The 6,383-nt window shown below is 36.3% G+C and overlaps 1 long non-coding RNA gene across 1 annotated transcript; it reads left to right on the plus strand.

The window, feature by feature from the left end:
* LOC138306499 (uncharacterized) lies at nt 1–1,537 on the plus strand. The gene is made up of 3 exons (XR_011205882.1): nt 1–49; nt 932–1,043; nt 1,408–1,537. It is a non-coding gene; the product is annotated as an uncharacterized lncRNA (long non-coding RNA).
* The last annotated feature ends 4,846 nt before the right edge of the window (nt 1,538–6,383 follow it).

Genomic DNA, 6,383 nt, shown 5'->3' on the forward strand with positions numbered 1-6,383 from the left:
AAAATACTAGACAGAGTTACCTTTCCATAATTGACCTGAGTATTTAATTGTGAGTATAATTTGTTTTTTTTTTTCTCTATACATTTCTCTCATATACCTCTTTGGTTCAATTATCAGTGTTATTAATTTCTTCGAGATGGATAGTCGAGAGTGAAATTCGAGTTATCTCCCTTCCATTGTCTGTACATTTGTAGGTCTCTGGTAAACGGGTTTTTTTTAGCAGTGAGATGGTGCAAATTTAGAGGTGAATTGTGTAATTCTTTCACTTCCAGATCTTGTAACTGACTAGTATACATCAATATGTGAGTGAAGGATAAGTTTAATTCTATTTTTCAAAACCATTTTCTTTCTAATAGCCACGATTCTTTAGTTCTGTCCAGTTTTTCGGGTTCAAATGTTGCTCTAGATTTGATTTTATCTGTCCTTGGAATCCTTCAGAGGTTAATAATTCCCTTTTTTACATCAATTGGTATACATTTTTAATTTTAGAATCATCTGATTCAGAAAATCAGGGCAAATTTGAAATTTTTGGGGCTATTTTGTATCCATATTTCATTAGCTGCACCGTAATTTCTCTGTGTTATATCAGATATATTATGACATGATATGTTATAATCATTTCTTTATGATATTCTATTGTTTACTAAGTTATATATCTATAGTATTGAGCCAGTTCTGGAACTTTGATTTGCTTAATTGTTCAGTTCTGGATATTTTTTGCTAGAAATTCCAAAAATGGTGGGTGGGGTCGTAAAGAATATGAGTTATCTCCCCCTGACCTCCAAGTTTAATTCAATTGGTCATATTTCCCTGTAGTACACATAACTATACTATAGTTATAAGTAAAAGTCAAAAGTCTAGGTTCAAATTTCATTGAAATATTTAAATTTTTATTTCAAAACTGTTTCAATTCTCATAATTTTTCTTACAGGAATCTTCATCGTCGATACGAGTACACAGCTTGCAGTACCAGACCAACCCATGCAGCGAGCAAACTCCCATTTTGGAATCAGACCTTATGGACATGTAGCTTTCCAAAAATGGTAAATTTGAAAAATATGTAAAATGCTATAGGGACCGCAGAATCAAACCAAAAATAGATTCCTGGAAATCCCCTTTTGGGCACAAGATTTCATAGAGAGGTGAATGTGTCGGAGCCTGCTGATTGGGTATCCAGGGTGCATCAGTTTCAAATGTTTAATGTGTGGGTTGGGCAATACATGTAGATGTAAAATATATAAAGAAATTTTAAAATTCTGTCAAGTGTGTGTCTGACAGGGGGAGGTAATCAATATTAGAATTTCATGAATATTTTGGTCAATTTTTGGTGTGGAATTCAACATAAGATGGCACCCCCCACATAAAAGTTTAGCAAGATGGTAGATCTTTAATTCTTTTTATTCACAGGTATGCGAGATGCCATTCTTCAAAATTAGTGACAGGTGACCAGACTTGAAAACTCCATTTAACCTTGACAGCGGCAAACGTTAATATATCGTATATAGCGAAATCATTTGGTTCTGCGGTCTCTATATTAAAAACTGAACGTCTTTAAAAGATCATGCAGAATTAAATCCACTTCAAACTTTATGACGTCCTCCACTAATTGGTGGCTATTCTACCTACAAGTACCCAATTCAGCTTGTTTTGATTCTTAATTTAATACCGGTACACACAATAGGTTTATGATTCCAACCCCGCAAGTTATCTTGATCGTATATTGCGTCATGGTTCAATAATTACAACTTGTCAAACATACAGGTAAGCCACAGTATCCAGCTATACAGGTGCCTCAAGGTGACCATCGATAATGGCCAGAGGGCAGAATCGTTATCTTCTGTGTTTGCACGGCTTTATGAGAATGGGGGCAGTATCTTTATATAAGATGTGATTTTAGAATTGTTTCTATGGAAGTTTGTTAAGACAAACAAATATACTTTACCGTTTAAAAATCATATAGGTCCATGAGTTTAAAACACATAAGTACCATTCTTATTAGATACATGAACATGCTGGTTGTAGAGCCTGGGTAAACATGTACAAAACATATAGTAAGTGATGCTGAATACACCTCAATTATTGTCATGACAGGCAGCCGTGAAGTGGAGCTGACGGGAGCTGTACATATGCGTAAATCATACCAATAATACATGTATATATTATAATCAAAATTAATGTAGATTAGGTACTTATTCAACATTGTAATATGGTATTTTATATACATAGTCATGATAATCAGGTTTCTGATATATGTAAAAAGCCAGTGTAAAAAAAATTAAATTAATGAAAAGATATTGGATGAAATATGATATTCCAATAATCTTGAAATAAATGTTTTAGTTAACTATACACTTGGTATTTAGATTATTTTTAATTTTAATATATAAAGCTTCATTAACAAATAAATTAAAATGCACTACCAGTTAAAACACATATCCCTATTGACTAGCATTGTTGTATAACTGTACGTATTTGTGTGATGAGTACAATGTACATATGTATGTATGTATGTATGTATGTATGTAGAGAGGCTGCCACCTAAGTACAGCATGCTATAAATGGACCTCCTGGGGTTGGGATAAGGTACTACATGTATACAGGTGTTGTTAGTCTGTGATACACTTGACTGAACATATTGAAGGGTGCCCAAAGAAGGCCCCAGGCCCCTGGCCCCACTCTGACCAATGTTAGGTAATTTAGATTATCATACCCGTGTGGTTGATGGAACAGTATGAAGTCCAAGTGACCATGGCAACTGCAGTCCTAGCCTAGGGGTCTACCTTTCGAGCAGGCAAATTTAAGTGAACAATATACTACATGTATGGATCATACATTAATATTGTTATCATATAACTCACGCGGTTTGTAAAAGGTCAGATTAGAATATTGTCTAATTGTCAAATTATCAAGGTTTCTAGAATTAAAATAATTATGACAAATTCAGAATCTAATCAACAACTATGAATCTACAGTTTAAATGGGTTTATTTTGATTCTGTCTGTTTGATTTGTTATCAGACAAGTGACCTACACAATTTAGCGATCGGTTCTTTGATTCACTGGTGATGCTCACGAACTGCCACATGCCCGATAATAAAATTTTTGCTTTCTTAAGCCAGTGATTACAGGTTCCTCAATCGTTGAGTGTAATAAAGTGTAACTTTCTAATGCGATTTTTAACGTCATTATGGACGATTTCTCATTTTTTCCAATGCCATTGCAACGCGCCAGGTTCCATGTAGCAAATGTATACGTATTATACAAACTATTCGCGCCCCCCTTGCCGTTTAGAAAAACTATATTCCATACATACAATAGTTTAACATATTTTATGAAGAAAATTCATTTGTTTATGTTTATATCTCATTGCTTTTTTATGTCCATCCAATATATTCCTTTTTTAATCAAAATAATTTGCCGATCAAAATATCTATTTGGCGACGATTTGCTGTATACTACCAAAAAATCATTTACTTCTCCAAGGCAATGTTCAGTCACTTTATGCGTACCGAAAAATAAATGAGAAAGTTCATACTTTAAACATACTTAATACATAGCTAAGAGGAAGGCTCTGGGTTCTGTCCCCTGCCGCCGAGTCACACATAATGTTATAAAAGTGGTTTTTCTGCTCCTGCTTAGCGTCGCATACTGGGTAGTGGGACTATTGGTTTCGCACCCTTGTTCAGTCTCCAGTGGCCCGTGTGTGGGGTGTTGTTAGCATATGGAGTCATTACCGGCGGCATGCTTCGTGATATAGCACCTATAACCCGGGCCACCGTTCCCAGCTATAACAAATAATAACACAAACACCGAAAATACCGCAGCTCTACCAGTTACACTCACACCTCTGCAAACCATACCCCCCAACACAGCCAGCAAACATGGGAGGACCGTTCCATTGACATGACCGGTCAGGATGTTGGTTTAGGACGTAATTAATTCAAACAAACAAACAAACTAGATGGGAAATAATCCCATTGACTGAGACATAACCAGTGGATGTGGACATTAACCCCGTATGCAGTTAATTTTGCAACGCAGGTTAATTTGCTTTCTTATAAATTCTAATGATAAACGCCCTTATTTATAACAATATAATTGTAATGATAATATATGTTGGTACAATTTTTAACTATCTATATGTATCTATTCAAAATACACAAGTTAACACGACGAATGATTTACAGTTAATAAACGGCACATATTATATTATGGTTGAAGCAAATAATATTTTGTTCTGATCCGCAATATACTATTTCTATCTGTCAAAGTCCAATCAATACTATATTTTTAGTTCTTCATATTTTCATGTGAGATCATCATCGTATGAATCTGTCTGTTTTTGGTCTTGGGCATGTAGTGGGATATTTTACCTGGAATCGTTATGATCACATCCTGTCATGTGGACACTCGATTGCTCTCACACTTGTAGTAGCAATTCTCCTATGTCTAACTGTAAGTCTAAACCTAGTGCAGCTTCTGATGTCTAAACCTGAAACTAAGTCTATAACAGGTAAAATAATATCATCAAAAATTCTCCAGTTGCACTACCGTGTTTACACCTGTAGTCATCAAAACCTCGTTGCCACCTCAGTGTTCCACTGCGTAGTTCAACACCCGTTGTGTCAACAAATGTGTTAACCTTTCAGTCTACTACCAAACTGTATAATATAACTTTTCGATGGGCACTTGCCATTGGATGTAGCGTCGAGATGCGTTTGTACATAAATTTGATCTATTTTCTTATGAAGCAGTATTTAAGCTTCTCCATCTATACTCTTGTTAGAGACTCTTGAGTGATTTGATTTTGAACTTTTTTAATCAATTTGCTATCCCTTAGTTTAGGTTCCATGCCCCTACTGGTCCCCCATGGGGGTCATTATGGTCTTGGTTGTGCTTTGCATTTAATTAACCGTCCTTAACTTAACAGTCTTACTTGGGTCATGTAAGGACAGGCCCTCCCATGCTATTTGCGGAACTAGCTGATTCTGAGTGTCATTATGATTGTGCTGTCGAAGGGTGCACGTGTAATGGTTTATTGGACGATAGACTGCGGCCTATTGTTAATGTCAGTGCTATTATTGGTATAGCTGCGACACATGTTTTGCGCCTATTTATAGTGCTATATCACGTGTGAATCGCCATGTGCCTGCCGAATATGACTACCATGCTCAACCACACCACACCCAGTAGTCTCACAGTCAATTTTTACCATGTTACAAAGCTGGGCGTCCATTACACTAATTGTCGTCACCCAGACTCCCTGTTTTTATAGGACATCTGCATAGCCTGCTAACAGCCAGGAGATGTAGAATTTATAATAATACTACACGATTTGATCTTAAAGATTCTATTTTGCGTGGTCGTCTCGTGTCTGAGGCCGTGCTCGTAGATACAAGATAACCCAGTGCCTTTTCTCTCTACAGCGGCTAAGCCGACGCTCTTAGTCTCATAGGCACCAAAAAATGTGAGGTGCGGATTGCTCAAAGTGAGGCAATTATGCGAAATTAAAGTTAGTATTAACTGTCAGTTATAGGAAGAAAGAGAAAAAAGATTAAGGTCCCTTTATAATTTAGTCGCCTTTTTCCGATCATGTAGCAATTGGGGGCCGGAGACTGAGGTTCATATGTGCATATTTATAGCGCTAAACTGCCAGGGCCGTCATCGTAGAGACGGAATATGGGGGGGGGTAAATCTATAAAATTGCTTCAGTTATCTTTAGGCTAATAATGTCTAATCAAAGTTTGACCTAAATCTTCTCTACGTAAATTGGGGCAAATATATGTTCACAAAATAAATTGTTTTTTCCTAACAGTAAATAAAGTAGTAAAATTGACACATACACAGGGGCGTTAACTGTGGATGACCCACATGCGTACATTAATATTTCAGTTTATTATAAAACCCCTGGGAGACCGTTATTACCATCATGATAGATTTATTATGATTTACTTAGTAGTAATTATACAGAATTTTATTGAAAGATTGGTGAAAGGAGTTTTAGCCTATTATGTCCCTTTTTATAGCCCCGACCGTTCTAAGGCCCCAGGGGCCTTAGTTTCAGCCCGTGGAACCGAAAATTATGGATATAGTGCCGTTATTATAAATTTGCTCATCTCATGATAATAGATTCTTACCAAGTTTGAACTCTGTTTGCCAAATTCAATCTGATTTACAAGTATTATCAGAATCGTCTTATATTAAATCCAATAAGTTTTGTGATATGGAGCGGATTCTCTTGAAGGGGTTAAGACTGGAGAACTATTCCATCATGAGGATGTCCACGTCATGACTGACAGTTTCGGAAATTGGGTCCGCAATCAAATTTGCACTGACTCAGAAATCTTGAGCTTGGAGGGTCGAAGCTCAAGTTTGAGAAGATAA

Source organism: Argopecten irradians, chromosome 13, assembly GCF_041381155.1.
Source record: "Argopecten irradians isolate NY chromosome 13, Ai_NY, whole genome shotgun sequence".
In the NCBI taxonomy this organism is placed as follows: Eukaryota; Metazoa; Mollusca; class Bivalvia; order Pectinida; family Pectinidae; genus Argopecten; species Argopecten irradians.